Source organism: Octopus bimaculoides, chromosome 7 (assembly GCF_046866305.1).
Source record: "Octopus bimaculoides isolate indiv1 chromosome 7, ASM4686630v1, whole genome shotgun sequence".
Taxonomy (NCBI): domain Eukaryota; kingdom Metazoa; phylum Mollusca; class Cephalopoda; order Octopoda; family Octopodidae; genus Octopus; species Octopus bimaculoides.
Window position 1 is genome coordinate 22,354,305 of NC_142934.1, and position 18,261 is coordinate 22,372,565.

Consider the following 18,261-nt stretch of genomic DNA (forward strand, 5'->3'; position numbering starts at 1 on the left):
TGGAACAGTATAGTTTACATGAAGCATTGTCTGCTATATACTTGTAAATGCATCTGTGTAGGTTATAAGAAATAATACAAGTGGGTTTGTTCTTTTACTTTGTATTTCAATTTTTCAGAGTTAAGACTCCTTCATCAAGAAATCTTCCTGAAGAAGGGTTCCTAACCATCAACTTGTACTATTTTATTTCTTGCATCCTTTTGGTTTTCTAAACAAAGGAATTAGAAACATTAATATTAATCATGTTTAGTAGAACTTCTTGTCACTTTTGTATCCTGGTTGACTGCTTCAGTACAGTTGTTTGCACTCGGCAGTCATCACTGGAATTTCATAGTATTTGAGGAAACCATAGCTCAAAAATGTGTAATGTTTAAAATATACACACCTCTGTGAAACTTCTTTTGTGAGTATTGAATACTCATGGTAACTTTACAGAAATTTTCCATGTTGGCATGAGTTGCAAAAGTTTGATAGGAACCTTAGAAAACCACATCTTGTTCCAGTGTCTAGGTTTTGACTTGCTTTCTAAGGCTAGATGTCCTTTCTGACACCAACCACTTTACAGAGTGCATTTTTTTCAAGGCACCAGCCTTTTAGAGGTTGCTTTGTCATCAATAAGACTAAAGAGACCTTGCATGGTGGATGGTACAAACTTAATATGGTGAAAATGTTAGTGGAAAAAATACGAATGGACAGTATTGGAGTGAGAGTATTATGTATATATACTTTATACATGGTCATATAAAATATGTATATAATATATTTATATATTACATACATCTCTGTCTCTCTTTCTCTCTGGCCAGGTAACCATATACCTCCTCTACAGCAAAACACCTGTTTCTGTCTCTCTGACCTTTCATCATTTGACATAGGATCACCTCCTCCAATGCTCCTTCCCCTCTCAAAGGATCTTTGTCTTGCAAGTTACTTGATGACCCTGTCTGTGCTGGTGCCACGTAAAAGGTACTCAGTCCACTCTGTGGGCTGGTTGGTGTTAGGAAGGGCATCAAACTGTAAAAACTGTGCCAAAACAAACAGGGGTCCAGTGCAATCTTCTGTCTGGCCAGCTTTTGTCAACCCATCCAGCCCATGCCAGCATGGAAAATGGACATTAAATGATGATACATAGATGTGTTTGTGTATGTGTGACTACATACATGCATGTGCATACGCACTTATTTATGTATTAGAAACAAAACTAATAGAGGTAAAAATGTAAATTGATACAATAAAAAACATAAGAAGCTAATTATTTTTTCACTTAATGTTGAAGAGTTATCTAGAAGTGGGAAATTAAATTAAATTGTTTTGTATGTATATGTAAAAACAATGTGTATATGTGTACATAAAATTAATACTAGGGGTTTGAAGTGGACAAGGCTAGTTTTAAAAACTATATATATATTGTGAGTGTGTATGTATGTATGTGCGTGTATGTATACATGCATACAAACACACATACAAACACATTGCCATTTAACATCCACTTTTCCATGCCTGTGTCACTCTGACTGTGTATGTTAAAGCAGATTTTCTATGGGCAAATACTCTTCTTGTCACAAAACTGTCACCCGATTCCAAAGAAGGTAACATATTCCTGTAACTGGCCATGATTACATGGAAGATGTGATACAACTGACACAGCTCGTATGACAGTCACGCTCGTTTACAGCTATCATGCAATGTTCAACATGAAGACACATACAAATACTCATGCATCACAACTAACTTTCAGTTTTTGTCCATCAAATCCACCTGGAGGCTAGAGTAGAACACACTTGCTCAAGGTGTAACTAAACCTAAAATCACATAGTGGTTGGCATTTGGTGAATGAGGGTGTTTGATGCTGCTGTCCCTCATTCCTGCTGTAAAGTTGGATCGTCTGGGACTCATGACAATAGGAGATCCAATTTAGTTTTGAAGACATCTCGCTGTCTGGCTTCCATGCTGGTGGCACGTAAAATCACCCACTACACTCTTGGAGTGGTTGGCGTTAGGAAGGGCATCCAGCTGTAAAAACTCTGCCAAATGAGATTGGAGCCTGGTGTTGCCATCTGGTCCACCAGTCCTCAGTCAAATCGTCCAACCCATGCTAGCATGGAAAGCGGATGTTAAACGATGATGATAGGTCTCTCAGCTCCTTCAGGATGATATTGGAAAGCTGTGGGAGGGAGGGATTTAGGGCACTATGCAATGGTGCCCCATTCTGGCATTTACTCCTTGTTTTTATGTCAAGCTTTATATAAAAAAAACAACATTTTGCATTAAACTGGACTGTTTAATTCTTTTTAAAAGAGTACACAATTATTTAGCTTTTACAAGGTAAAGGTTGACAGGGACTTTGAAGTTTCTGTGTGTTCACATTTGTCAGAGGCTAGTTTAACTTCACCAGACAAAGTTACTGTCTAGCTTGCTTACCAACCACATGGTTCCGGGTTCAGTCCCACTGCATGGCACCTTGGGCAAGTGTCTTCTACTATAGCCTCAGGCCGACCAAAGCCTTGTGAGTGGATTTGGTAGACGGAAACTGAAAGAAGCCCGTCGTATGTGTGTCTATATATATATATATATGTGTGTGTGTGTGTGTCTGTGTTTGTCCCCCCAACATTGCTTGACAACCGATGCTGGTGTGCTTATGTCCCCGTAACTTAGCAGTTTGGCAAAAGAGACCAATAGAATAAGGACTAGGCTTACAAAAAATAAGTCCTGGATTCGATTTACTTGACTAAAGGCGGTGCTCCAGCATGGAACACATAAAAGAGTAAAGAGTATATATATATATATATATATATATATATATATATATATATACATACATACACGTGTGTTACATTCAATTGCAATATATTCTTACATTCATTTTGCAGGTGTGAGTATATGTATGTAAGTGTCTACAGTCGAACTCAAACCTACACACAGACCCATTTGTGTGTATGGATATTGTGTACAAACACATGCATACAATTGTACATGTCCACACATACACAGACAAATTTTAATGTGTTTACATCACGTTTCAGAGGATTTATAATCCAATGCTAATCCCAGCTGTAGATAATCCAGTTTTCAATGACATGTATCATTATCATTATCATCATCATCATCATCATCATCACCATCACCATCACCGTAAATACCATCATCATTGTGACCATAATCTTTATCATCAATATCACCACCACCACCGCCACCATCATCATCATCATCATCATCATTGTCCTAAGATTAATATTTAATGGTGATGATGATTTGGTAAAAACAAAAGAGGATTCCTTAACACCGCTGCACCCCATTAGTTTTATTTCAAGGATTAAAAACTTTAGTTAAGGGGATTTGATTGAAGAAAGCCTCATCTCTTCTTCCTTTTTCTCCTCCTTCCTACTTTTCCCTACTGACCCGCACCACCCGTCTCTCAAAATTACCTCACTTCCACCAATCCCCCCTGCTCCTTTCGCCACAGTTCTCAGTCTTTCCTTCTTTTTGTCATTCAATCTGTCCCCCCACAACTTTCCTTCTTCTCTCTCTGCTTCTCTTTCTTTCTCTCTCTCTCTCCCTGCTTCCCCTCTCCCTCTGTTTCTCTCTCTCTCGTTTATCTCTCTTTCCTCTCACCTATCTCTCTGCCTTGCTTATTTCTTTCTCTTCCTACCTCCCCTTGTATTATTTGATGTCAGCCATCGCATCACATAATTGGCGGTGGCATTGAAGAGGGTAAAGTGGCCATGGTGCAGTGTGGGTTGTGATAATCGTGGAGTGCGGGTGCACTCATTAAGGTCAGTGGGTTGGGCAGGATTGAGGTGGATGACCATTGGGTGCAGCAATTAAGGGTGTGGGCCCTTGCTATTTATAGCAGTCACTAACACCACCTATTTCTCTATTAATACCACTACCACCACTACCAATGACATTGGCATTGTGGCCATTACTACTACCACTATCATCATTATATATTATCGTTAATATCCTTGCCATCACCACCACCATCATCATCATCATCACTATAGACATTGGCATTAGTGCCAGAACCACCACCACCACCCCTATTGACTGTTAGTGTCATCACCACCAATATCACCATCACTATCATTGCCATCACCACCACCACTGTTATCATCTTAAGGGTGCCTCCATATAGTTTTTCAATCTGCTAGAAACAGCAGGTATATATGTATGAATATATCTCTGTGTGTATGTGCGTGTGTAGTGTACATTACTGTATGTGTGTATAACACAGATGTTTGCATATGTGCATGTGTGTATATGTTATGTATGCACATGCATATATTTGAGTATATGCATGTGTATGCACTTTCTCGTGTATGTGTGTGCGAATCCAATTTATTTGCAGGTTGCCCATATATATATATGTGTGTGTGTGTGTGTGTGTGTATATGCATATATATATATATACACACACACACATATATATACACATATAAACATATATTTATTGCAATGTATGTATGTGTGTGTTGCAGTATGCGTATGTATGTATGTATGTATGTTTGTATATATGTACACTCACACACTCCCAGAACCCTGGCTTTACAACATACAGTCTTAAATATGTGCCATGTTTGTTAATCTGATGTTGTCCAGTTAAGCATAAATCTACCATGGTAAGGATTACGATTATATCGCTGTCTGCACTGACCTTGTTTATGAGATAGCCTGTGGAGAAGGACTATGCAAGTTCAAACTGAGATCACAGCTTGCTGAGATTATCTGCGATTATGTCTGCATGTGTTTAAGAGTGACATAGTTGTGAGAAAGTTTGCAGTCATAAACTGCTGGATCGCCACAACCCTTATCTGAATATTTCTGCTACATTTTACTATATGGCAGTATAATATGTTACACTATGTTATTCTGTAATAATTCTACTGTGTTCTGCTGTTCTGTAATTTACTATATTTTTCCAATATATTGAGCCATCCCATAAAAAATACGTTTTTTTTAATTGCATGAATTAAAAGTCAGAAGGGGGACAGGATAAACGACCTGCATCAACTTGCTATAAAAACATGTAGTAATATTACCTTGTCCTTATTCTTAGTGCAAGTTTTGAAGAGTGCAGTTTGATGTTAACAGTTATTTTTTTTTTAGAGCATATTTGGCATATTTTGCTTTATGAGTTTAATAAAAGCAACAAGTGTGAGGAATATTAATGCAGTATATGCGAACCGGACAATAAGCTTAAGCCTGTGTCAACGGTGGTTCCAGAAATTCTGAGCTCGAAACTACAGCCTAGAAGACAAGCCTCATCCTGGAAGATCTGTAGAGCTCGACGAGGACGTCCTGCAAACTCTTGTAGAACACAATCCCATCGTAACTGTCATGGAATTAGCAGAGAAGCTTGGGTTTGGTCATTCAATCATTCATTGACACCTGCATGTCATCGGAAAATCACCATCTTTGGTTTCAAGGCAAAAGGTGTTCTTCCATCAGGATAATGCTCGCCCACATACAGCAAAGATGACATTCCAAAGGCTGGAGCAGTTTGAATTGGAAACGATGCCACACCCACCATATTTGCCAGGCATTGCCCCATCTGATTATCATTTATTCCGCAGTTTTCAAAATCATCTGGATGGAAAAAATATGAATTCTGTAGACAAGGTCTGAACAGTACTGGAGGAATATCTTTCGTCACGGACAAGTGAATTTTGGAAGAGGGGCCTTGCAAGTCTATCAGATAGATGGAAGAGCATTGTAGAAAATGAAGGAAAGTATATTTTAGATTAAAAAAGAACTTTGTTTATCTTAATTTTGAAAAATAAACGGTGTAAAAAAACTGCATTATTTATGGGATGACCCAATATATTTGGATCGAATTTTCAGTTGTTTGATTGAAACTAAACAAACAGGTCTGGTTCATTGAATTGGTACGTTAGTGGCTGAGTGTTCCACAGACATGTGTTCTATCAGCACCTTTTGTTACCATATTTCCGTTGAAATATGCTGCCTTTGCTTAATTAATTTTGAGAATAATGAAGAATTTATTGAAATAACTTTTCTCATTATTATTGAACTGAAATTTTGATGATAGATTTTTAGATCACTATAAAACATGAAGATTGTCTCATGGAATCAGGGGAGCTCACAGGCAGGTTGGCATCATTTCAGTGGCTTGGTAACCTTCTGTTACCATATTTTTGTTGAAATACACTACCTTTGGACAGAATATTGGAGTGTCAGGAAAAACGCTCAGCAGCGTTTCTTCGTACTCTTTATGTTCTGAGTTCAAATGCCACCAAGGTTGACTTTGCCTTTCATCCTTTCAGGATTAATAAAATATGTATCAGTTGAAGGGAATGTGGGGAATATAATTGACTTCCCTAATAATTATCAGCCTTGTGCTAACATTTAAAACCGTTAATTATGGAGAATATCTCACCTATTCAGAAGGACAGGTGAAACTATTGATAAATTTCTCACCAACAGATTTAACACTTGATGTTGAATTATCTAATTATTGCTAATAATTTGTAAATGTAAGGCAGTGAGGTGGCAGAATTGTTACCATGTTGGAAAAAGTGCTTAGTGGCATTTTATTACGATTTTATGTTCTGTGTTCAAATTCCACCAAGATCGATTTTTGCCTTTCATCCTTTTGGGATTGATAAAATAAGTGCTAGTTAAATGCTGGAGATGATGTAATAATTGATTTACTCCCTCCCCCTGAAATTGCTGACCTTGTGCCAAAATTTGAAATCAATAATTCATAAATGTGATAGCACGAGTCGAATGTAAGAAAGGTGCTATATTTGTAGAGTCATCAAAGAATGCCTTCCAACATTTGCTTTGATTTTCTGTTTCCTGACTCAACTTTGCCTTTTATCTTTTTGGAGGTCAGTGGTAAAAGGCACCAATCTCAGGTGACAGAAACTGGTGGAACTGTTTAGAAGGTTGGGAGAGATGCCTCGAAGTATCTGTTTTGGATTTTGTATTCTAATAGCAATACTTGTGGTGATACTAGCACCAAGATGTACCAATCCCCAAATCACAGACTTTCTTTTGGTGAAACATCAGTAGCATGGAGAGGAGTGAAAGACTTGTATGCTTGGGTAACTAGTCTCCCCCCCCCCCTACAAAAAAAATCTGGTCCAAATTCACACATCTACAGATGCATGGCCAACATTGACCAGCAGCAGCCACATTAATGTAGTAGTAGAAGTAATGTAAGCTACTTACACTATAAGGTGGTGAGCTGGCAGAAACATTAGCATGCTGGGCAAAATGCTTAGCGGTATTTCATCTGCTGTTACGTTCTGAGTTCAAATTCCGCCAAGGTCGACTTTGCCTTTCATCCTTTCGGGGTCAATAAATTAAGTACCAGTTACGTACTGGGGTCAATGTAATCAACTTAATCCCTTTGCCTGTCCTTGTTTGTCCCCTCTATGTTTAGCCCCTTGTAGGCAATAAAGAAATAAGAAGCAGTGTAAGCCACTTGTTAAAACCCTTCTAGATGGAGGAGCACTTTGAAGTGTTTGATCAACAGATGGACCCCCAGTACTTATTTTTTTTAAAGACTGGTACTTACTCTATCAGTCTCTTTTGCTGAACCACTAAGTTATGAGGACGTAAACAAAGTGATACCAGCTGTCAAGCAGTGGTAGGACACACACACACACACACACACGACAGACTTCTTTCAGTTTCTGTCTACCAAATCCACTTACAAAGTTTTAGTTGGTCTGGGGCTAAAGTAGAAAATGCTTGTTAAGTGTGCTGTAGAGTAGGACTGAATCCAAGTCCATACAGCCGTGCCTGCACCTATGATGTCCAGTAAAAGTAGAGGTGTGGTGTTGTATGATGTCCAAGATTGAGGTATGGTACTATTTGACAGTAAACGTAGACGTGTGTTATTCTATAGCTGTGAGAATACAGGTGCGATGCTATATAATGGTGAAACACATACAGAGAATTCTGGTGAGGAAAAGCTATAATAAAACCAGAACATTATACAAGAAGAGAAACATAAGACAGTGATTGCAGGTGTTCTGTGAGGACAGTAAAATCGGATGAGACAGAAGGTAGAGATGTGTGATTAACATTTTATGCGTTAATAAAATCTTTGCAGTGAATGCAGAAGGCATGGATTGACTGAAGATGAAAGAATGGCAAACATGTTATGTGTGTATAAGAAGCATATTGTTACACTGTCTAACTGTGAAATATGGGCAGTAAAAGCGTTGCTGGTGGATGATTAAGTGTGTAAGCACACACTATTCATACCAATTTCAAAGACATCTACAGCACTTTAGCAGTTCTGTAATTCAGTCCATTTTTGTGGATATTTTTCCGGTGCTATGTTCTCAATTTACAAGACTGTTCAAGATGCAAGTATAGCTGAGTGGTTAAGAAGCTTGCTCCCCAACTGCACAGTTCCAGGTTCAGGTCCTACTATGTAGTACCTTGGACTAGTGTTTTCTACTATAACCCCAGCCAACCAAAGCCTTGTGAGTAGATTTGCTAGAGAGAAACTGAAAGAAGCCCATCGTGTGTGTGTTGCCATTATGTTGTTGTAAATGAGTATCACTATCATACAAGCGGTGTTGTTTGTTTCCAGCCTTCAACGAAAACATGTCTGGCCATGGAAGCAGGTAAGGGTTGGTGACAGGAAGGGCACCCAGTCTTAGAAAGTCTGCCTCAACATGCAAGTATGGAAAATCAAGATGAACATCAAAATAGTGGTGGTGGTGGTGGAAGCATTATTGTTGTAGCACTTAATTAAATTTAACTTTTCTCTGCTAATTTTTGTTGTTGCTGTTTTACTTGCTGAATCTGGAGCAAGGGACAGTGCCCAAGACCTTTGCAGGCCCTTTGAGATCAGTGACTTTGATGGTACTGATGTTCCTCTTAAACTGTTACAGGTCAACACCTGCTTGGAGAAGATCCCAGATGGATGATGATGGTGTGTGAAGAAAGGATGTGGCATTGGGGGTTGATGGATGCAGCAAGGGCTAAGCTTAAGTTACCTTCTGGAGTCATACTGACTCGTAAAGGCCAGTTTCCGGTAAATTTTCAGATTAACACCCGCACGATCTTCACTAGGGTGTTAGGGTTAGGGTTAGGGACATAATTCCCTAACCCTAACCCTGACCCTTAAACTCTAATCCTAACACCCTAGTGAAAATCGTGCGGGTGTTAATCTGAAAATTTACCCAGTTTCCTGGTTTTCATGGCATATAAACTCCCCACCTGGATGGGACGCTGGTCCATTGCAGGATTACTCATTTTTATCAGCTGAGTGAACTGGAGCAGTGTGAAATGAAGTATTTTGCTCAAGAACACAATGTGTCACCATGTGTCCAGGAATCAAAACCACAATCTTACAATCATGAGCCTAACACCCTAGCCACTAAGCCACACATCTCTGCATGCAGCAAGGGTGATGAGACATGGAGAGACAAGTAGGACAGAGGTGTCTGAGTGATGGAGGTGTAGGATCAACCAGCTCTGGGGAACAGAGGCCATTAACCTTTTAGCATTTAAACCAACCATATCTGGCCTAAATATTCTACTTGTTTAACCCTTTAGCATTCAGTTCAGCTGTAGAACAGAGTACCACTAGTGCAGGTGCATCGCTTAGTCGTTAAGGTGTTGGATTCACAACCGTAAGATTATGGTTTCGATCCCTAGATCAGGTGATCTGTTGTGTTCTTGGGCAAAACACTTCATTTCGTGTTACTCCAGTCCACTTAGCTGTAGAAAGGAGTTAATCCTGGAAAGGGATGGGCTCTGCCAAGCTTTCTTGCCCTGGATACACTGCATGACTGCAGCGCCCCAACAACCCCCAAGGGGTTAAGGGAACTTGTCAATTGTCAACATTTAATAGAATGTAAATGCTAAAGGGTTAAAGTAGTGATAGAAAAGACATAGGATACAGGACATTAGTGGACCAGAGGCTATAGTATGTCCACTCATGATTGAAAGGCATCCATTTGTGTGGCCTTACTGGGTACAGTCCAGAAACGTGTCTCTAATGAAATACAAATGCCTGTATGTTTAATTAATTTTCACAATAATCAATAAATTTCTCTTTTGGTGTGTGTGTGTGAGTGGCAGGGTAGAATTTTGTAAAATAATTAATAACTTTGTCATTATTTAATTTAGTGTTTGGAATATATTTACATAAAAATTATGATTGAATGTTTTAATTTAATTCAAATATGAATGCTGAAATAAAAACAAACAAAATTTTTATGTAATGGCACCAAGGGTAGTCAAAGTTTGGTTGTCACCGATAATGTTACAAGTGTCATCACCATCATGTGATATCTGTTTTCTATACTGGCATGGGTTGTATGTGGTTGAAAAAAATGTGTATATATGTGTGTGTGGTTTATGCAAAACATTAGGCGTGGGTGGGTGGGTGCTGAAAACAGAACAAATGTAGATTGTTTGCTTCCCACCAATAACATGGTCCCAGATTCTGTCCGTTTGTGGAATCTTGGGCAAGTGTTTTCTGCTTTAACTCCAGGCCAACCAAAACCTTGGGGCTGGATTTGGTAGATGGAAACTGAAAGAAGCACATGGTATGTGTGTATGTGTGTCTTGACATCATGTGATAGTTGTAAATAATGTCACTTTCATACAAGTAGTATCATTAATTTTCAATATTCTGCAAAAAACATGTGTAGCTTTGGGGTAATATTACCTTGCTTGGAAACAAGGTGTGGGCTAGTAACTGGAAGGGCATCCTGCTGTAGTAGTTAATCTGCTTCAACAGATTTCATCTGACCAGTGTAAGCATGGAAAAGTGGATGTTATAATAATAATAATGATGATGACGACAATGATGATGTATTAGCAGTATATGTTTACATATGTATAAGTTAATATCTACATGTTTTTAGTTGATTCCGTTTCCATGGTAACAGTGTGGATGTCTCCCATAAACAAAACATCTGGCAACTGTTTGATATGTCAAGACATGAAATAAAATTCCCATATCTTTTATCTTTTACTTCCTTCAGGCATTAGACTGTGGCCATGATGGGGCACTACCTTGAAGAATCTTTAGTTGAATGAATCGACCCGAGTACAGTTTTTTTTTTTAAGCCTGTGACTTATTCTATTTGTTTTCTTTTGCTGAACCGTTAAGTTATGGAGACATAAAGACACCAACATTGATTGTCAAGCGGTGGTGGGGGACACACACACACACAATAGGCTTCTTTCAGTTTCAGTCTCCCAAATTTAGTCATAGCTTTGGTTGACTCGAGGCTATAATAGAAAACACTTCCCCAAGGTGCCATGCATTGGGACTGAACCCTGAATCATGTGGTTAGGAAGCAAGTTTCTTACCTCACAGATTTAGTTGGAAAAAAATAAAGAAATAACAAGTCAGGGTTGGCATCAGAGAGAGCATCCCTCTGTTGAATACTGTTTCAAAATGTTTCAGCCAACCCTTGGTAGCCTAGGGGTGGGTGGATAGGAAATAACATCGCTGATGATGATAATGATGAGGAGAAGGAGGAGGAGGTGGATGATAAGGGTGATATGTTGGTGGTGGCTATCATCATTGGCAATCATAATGGCAATGATGATTATGATGATGGTGAAGATGATGATTATAAAGAGAATGATAATGATGTTGATGGTGATGAAGGCAGCAATGATATGCAATGTATGAACAAATATATTAATAATTCTCATTAATATCCTTTCCTGCAGACATTATCCAGTATCGTATCTCTGTAGCAATATCATCAACAAACTTTCAGCCTTCTCCCATTATAAATTTATGTTGTGACTTTGAGAGAGGCCTGTAAGTGGTCAGTGGACATGCTAGACAAGATAGACAAACTTCCCTCACAAATCACACGTTGCTCTCTTAAACATGCAGCATTGATTAACAATGTTGTCTGAGATGGATTGTCATGGCTGGAAAAACCTTTGAATATAAGTTTGTTTAATTATATCAGACTGTGGGCTAAACAACTTCAATGTGTGTATGTATGTATGTATATACATATATGTATATATATATGTTTGCGTGTATATGTATATATGTTTGTGTGTATGTTTATGTGTGTATGTATATATATATATATTTATTTATTTGAGTGGCTGTGTGGTAAGTAGCTTGCTTACCAACCATATGGTTCTGGGTTCAGTCCCACTGCGTGACACCTTGGGCAAGTGTCTTCTACTATACCCTCAGGCTGACCAAAGCCTTGTGAGTGGATTTGGTAGACGGAAACTGAAAGAAGCTCGTCATATATATATATATATATATATATATATGTATGTATGTGTATATGTTTGTGTGTCTGTGTTTGTCCCCGCAACATCGCTTGACAACCGATGCTAGTGTGTTTACGCCCCTGTAGATTTGCGGTTCGGCAAAAGAGACTGATAGAATAAGTACTAGGCTTCCAAAGAATAAGTCCTGGGGCCGATTTGCTCGACTAATGGTGGTGCTCCAGCATGGTTGCAGTCAAATGACTGAAAGAAGTAAAAGAGTAAAGGAGAGAGTATGCATGTGTGTGTGCTCCACTTCTGTATCTATAGTGAATGTAATCATGTGTGTATGTTTATATGTGTATGTATGTATATGTATGTGACTACATGCCTATATATGTGTTTATATCTGCATTTGTATCAATGTAAATGCACACACACGCACACACTTGCATACATGTCTGTATTTGCATGTGTGTATGTGAAGCATGTATATATATGTGTGTGTGTATGTGGTGTGTGTGTCCTTACGTATGAAGCTGCTAATTAGTTGTGATTAATGTGGTATTAATAATTTCCACTTAACATTCCCTTCTCCCATGAGATATCCCATGCTGTATCTTATTGAGATAACCCCATTATCACACACCAATCCATTTCTGAACAGGACCCTCCTCCCTCCCTCCCTCACATACTGCAAACAATCATACATGTCCACACATACGCATACACATATACATGCTATCTCTTTCACACACATACACACACACTTTATTTTATTTGTGTAAATTTTCTCCTCTCTAATCAATGATTTTCATGATTATTGGGGGTTTGTGATGACAATGATGGTAGTGGTGGTGGTGGTGGTTGTGATGATGATGATGATGATGATGATGATGATGTGTGTGGTGATCATGATGGCTGTGATAATGATATCAATGGTTGTGGTGGATGTAGTATTGGTAGTGGTGGTTGTAGTAATAATGATGGCAGCAGTGGTGGTTGTGCTGGTGGTGAAAGTAAAGGCAACATTTGTTGCAGTAGTTGTGGTTGTTGTAGCAGTGGTTGTAGTAATGGTAGTGATGGTTGTATTGGTGGTGTAAATGGTCTTGGAGGTTGTAGTATTGGTGGTAGTTACAATGATGATAGTAATGATTGTGCTAGCAGTAAGAATAGTTTTGACAGTAGTAGTGGTGGTGGTGGGGGAGGGACATTGTAATGAATGACAATGACAGCAGTGGTGGTGGTGGTTGTGGTGGTGGTAGTAGTGGTGATGATGGTGATGAAGGCAGTGGTAGTGGTGGTCACAATGATGGATGGAGGTTGTAGTGGCTGTGGAAGTGGTGGCAGTTGTGATGGTAGCAATGATGATGATGATGATGATGATGATAAGCATTGCTGGTGGTCATGGCTGTGATGACAGAGGGCAGCCATGACAGTTGTGGCAGCAAAGGAGACTTTTGAAGTAAATCAAAACGAAATGGAACAGGTTAAGGAGCTTCCCCGCCCTTTCTCCTTCTCTCTACTCCCCTCCTCCTCCTCCTACTTCTTCTTTTCCTCCTCCTCCTCCTCTTTCCTCCTATCTCAAACTGAAAGAAAAAAAACAACAAAACAAAAACAAAACAGTTTAAGTCTTCCCAGAATTCCTTTCAATAGTCAGGTGAAAAAGTAAAATAAAAGAAAAAAAGAGAAAGAAAAGAAAAATACTTGACTTTGTCTCTTTAAGGCAACGAATGGCGTCACAGTGTCTGAAGCACATATATACAATTATTTGGCCTCTTGGCAGGACCAATTTGTGATGTGTTTGCCACAAAAGATCTACAATTGGTTTGAGAAATACATCAAGAATTTCGTTTCTTACATCAAAATGGATTTAGTGTAGTATGTCTTGGAAAACTTAGATGAAAACATTAAAGAATTTTTGAATTCATGGGGGGTGGGGCATTTCAAGAGAGGTGCAGTTGTGGCTCTATAGGCACAGACATGGCAGTGTGGTAAGAAGTTTGCTTCTCAACCACATGGTCTCATGTTTAGTCCAACTACATGGTACCTTGGGCAAGTGTCTTCTATGATAACCCCAGACTGACCAAAGCCTTGTGAGTGGATATGGAAGACAAAAACTAAAAGAAGCCCGTCATGTACATACATATATATATATATATATAGCACCACTTGAGCATGATTGTTACCAGCGTTGCCTTACTGGCACTTCTGCTGGTGGCATGTGAAAAAAACATTCGAGCGAGGTCGTTGCCAGTGCCGTTGGACTGGCTCCTGTGCAGGTGGCACGTAAAAGACACCATTAGGAGCGTGGCCATTGCCAGTACCGCCTGACTGGCCCTCGTGCCGGTGGCACGTAAAAGCACCCACTACACTCTCTGAGTGGTTGGCGTTAGGAAGGGCATCCAGCTGTAGAAACTCTGCCAGATCAGATTGGAGTCTGGTGTAGCCATCTGGCTTGCCAGTCCTCAGTCAAATCGGCCGACCCATGCTAGCATGGATGATGATGATGATGGTATATATATTTGTATATATATATATCATCATGTTGACCCGTTAATCCCTACAGATCTTTTTTCTCTCTCTGTTTTTATTTCATTCTCACTCCTTTCTGTCGAAACACATAAACTCAAAACTTAGAAGGCTTTTCCATTCTTCCTAAGGGTCAAACTAATGCACCTGCTTGTTGTTCCCTCACCTGTCTTCATCTTGTTTTCTGTAAATTGGAACTATATGTATATATGCGCTCGTGTGCACACACATACACACACATTTGTATATATCAATGTATGTGCATCATTGTGTTTCTGTTCGCTCCACCGACACACTGCTTGACAGCCAGATGTTGGTTTATTTATTTATTTATGTCCTTAAACTTAGTGGTTCTGCAAAAGAAACTGATTGAACCAGTACTTTAAAAAATAAAAAGTACTGGTGCTGATTTGTTTGACTAAAAAAAACCCTTTTCAGGGTGGTGCCCCAGCATGACCTGCAGTTCAATGACTGAAGTAAGTAAAAAATAAAAGACAATAAATAAATGCTATGTGAAAATGCTATATCAATATTCTACAGATCGTAGTGTTACTCTTGTCTAGAATTAGCCCATGGCTATCTTTATTGGTAGCTATTGGAGGCATGTATTAAGAGATATGGCTATGTGTTAGTTCTATGTGCCTATTACAAAAGTAATGGAGACGGTTTTTTTAAACAACTATATAGGCACCGGTGGGGCTGTGTGGTTAAGAAGCTTGCTTACCAACCGAATGGTTTTGGGTTCAGTCCCTCTGTACAACACCTTGGGATAGTGTCTTCTACTGTAGCCTCGGGTCAACCAAAGCCTTGTGAGTAGATTTGATAGATAGAAACTGAAAGAAGCCTGTCATCTATATATGTTTGTGTTTATGTCTGTGTTTGTCTCCAACTATCACTTGACAACTGGTGTTGGTGTGTTCATGACCCCATAATTTAACGGTTCAGCAAAAAGGGATTGATAGAATAAGTACTAGGCTTTAAAAACAAAAAATCAAAGTGCTGGTGTCGATTTGTTTGACTAAAATCTCCAGCATGGCCACAGTCAAATGACTGAAAGAAGTAAAAGATAATAATAATAATAATAATAATAATGGTAATTTATAATAATAACAATAATCTCGTTTATTGGCTTATGAGGGTCCAAGACATGGAAGATAATATCAAGGGAAGAAACACAACATACAAAACAGGTGGGATTTCATTGATGAAGGGGAGACGACAACAGTAAAGGATATATATCATCATTGTCGTTTAACGTCCGCTTTCCATGCTAGCATGGGTTGGACGATTTGACTGAGGACTGGTGAAACCAGATGGCTGCACCAAGCTCCAATCTGATTTGGCAGAGTTTCTACAGCTGGATGCCCTTCCTAATGCCAACCACTCAGAGAGTGTAGTGAGTGCTTTTACGTGTCACCCGCACAAAGGCCAGTCAGGCGGTACTGGCAATGGCCATGCTCAAATGGTGTATTTTATGTGCCACCCGCACAAGAGCCAGTCCAGGGGCACTGGCAACGATCTCGCTCGAAAATCCTACGAAGGCCAGTCAGGCGGTACTGGCAACAGGCGGTATAGAAATTAGAAAAGTGAATATTTAATAAAATAGTATCCCCAATAATGGAGTAGTCCACTCAATTCAGAGTAAACTTCACATAAAATGTCCCAGATGACTCTGCTGTCCCCAAGGCATGGGAAGTGATGTGTACCTAGATTTGTCCTTTTCTGGATACAGTCTAAGATGTATGTGTGGGGCTGCAGCACCATTCCAGAACTGAAAGCACTATTTCAGTGTTGTCCTCACCTGAGTTTTGTTAAATATCAAAAATTCTTTGGGAACTGAAGTATCTAAAACCCAAAGATGTTAAGATATTGGTGTGTATAAAAGCAGTACTATCTCAGACCCCAGTATGTTTATGTGTGTAGCAGCAGTACTATCTCAGATTCAGCCCAGGATGTGTGTGTGTGTGTTTGTGAGAGTAACAGTATCATCTCAAGGTCAGTCCCAGGATGTATGTGTCTGTTGCAGTAATACTTTCTCAGGTATGTGATTCATATTCCAATTTGAGTCTTGCAGAAGGGTGAGCCATGTGCTTCGGACTAATGTAGTTTCTGTCCTTAAAGAGAAGTCCTAACCTGCCTCTCCTCTATAACTCTGAGTGCGACACTTTCATATACAAGAACCAGAGAGGGATGCCTTTTTATACTTGCTCACCCTGCTAAAAATACCAGCAAAATTAATTTCTTTCATGCTGCATAAATCCATCTAAGAAAATAACACATTGGCTAATATTGCTCTGGCTTCCCTGCATGTAAGAAAAAATGGAATGGTCACACACACACACACACACGTACCTACCCACATACATATGCATATATATACATGTATACACATATACACACACACAGACTCTCGTATCATACACACATGTTAATATCGAACAATGAGAATGAGTGTTCCTTTTTTCTTTCCATGTTTTAATCTAAAATGGAGATCAACACTGATGTTCCATGTAATAAACTTGATAATTGTTGAGGGACTTCCTTTTACATGAAACCAATAGTAGCCTAGACCCATGAATAAGATAATACACACACACACACACACATGTGTACACATACATGCAGAAGTGTGCATGCATATACCCTACAGGCCTTAAAGTACTTAGAGTTATATAATTATAAGCAGGGATAACACAATGGATATAACCTGTGCAGTGTTTTCTCTTTTGTTCATTTGTCAGCTCTATATTAGCTGCATGTATAAGTGTGTGTATGTATGTCTCTCTCTGCATGAATGTGGCTCTGTATAGGCATGTGTGTGTGTGTGTGTGTGTGTGTGTGTGTGGTTGGCTGCATGGAGTGCTGTATCACTATCACCATCATTATCATCTCATATGCACCCCAACCATCCTTTCTCTTCCTTCATCCCTATTCTCTCTCTTATATTCACCTTGTACCTTGAGGGCAGTGCCTCTCAATCTCTCTCTCTCTCTTTCTCTCTGCCTCTCTGACTGGGATCTTCTCATCAGTAAGGCACCTGTCTTTCTATCATACTTTCACCTTCCTTAATCCTGTATACTGTATATGTATGTGATTATGTACGTGTGCCTGTGTGTGTCCCTCTGTGTGTGAGTTTTGTGTATGTGTACAATATACAGTATCTGATACACATTGCATTTATGGATTAACAAGTGTTGTTGCTGTTTATCTTGTTTGTCATTCCAGCCGTCATTAGAAGACATAACGGTATCTTGATGATTATAGAATGTGTGTGTATGGAAACACACACCCACACACACACACACACATATATATATATATATATATATATATATATATATCTATCTGTTTATCCATCCATCCATCTGTCTGTCTGTATATAATTATATATATAAATTAATGTATCTAGGTAGGTGCAATATTATATCATAAAGGTATCACTAAATGTGACAAAGGGTGCCGACACACCTACGTTGCTAGAAATAGGAGTAGAATGCTCCTTGTGGTGTAGAAAGAGTGCAAATGTATACACATATG

General features: G+C 39.1%; 1 protein-coding gene and 1 long non-coding RNA gene across 5 annotated transcripts in view; one reads left to right on the plus strand and one right to left on the minus strand.

Moving 5' to 3' along the window:
• The window catches only part of LOC106881690 (arginine--tRNA ligase, cytoplasmic), a 218,777-nt gene that overhangs the window by 103,819 nt on the left and 96,697 nt on the right, over positions 1 to 18,261 (plus strand). The window lies entirely within an intron of this gene.
• The window catches only part of LOC149134603 (uncharacterized), a 57,734-nt gene that overhangs the window by 27,311 nt on the left and 12,162 nt on the right, over positions 1 to 18,261 (minus strand). The window lies entirely within an intron of this gene.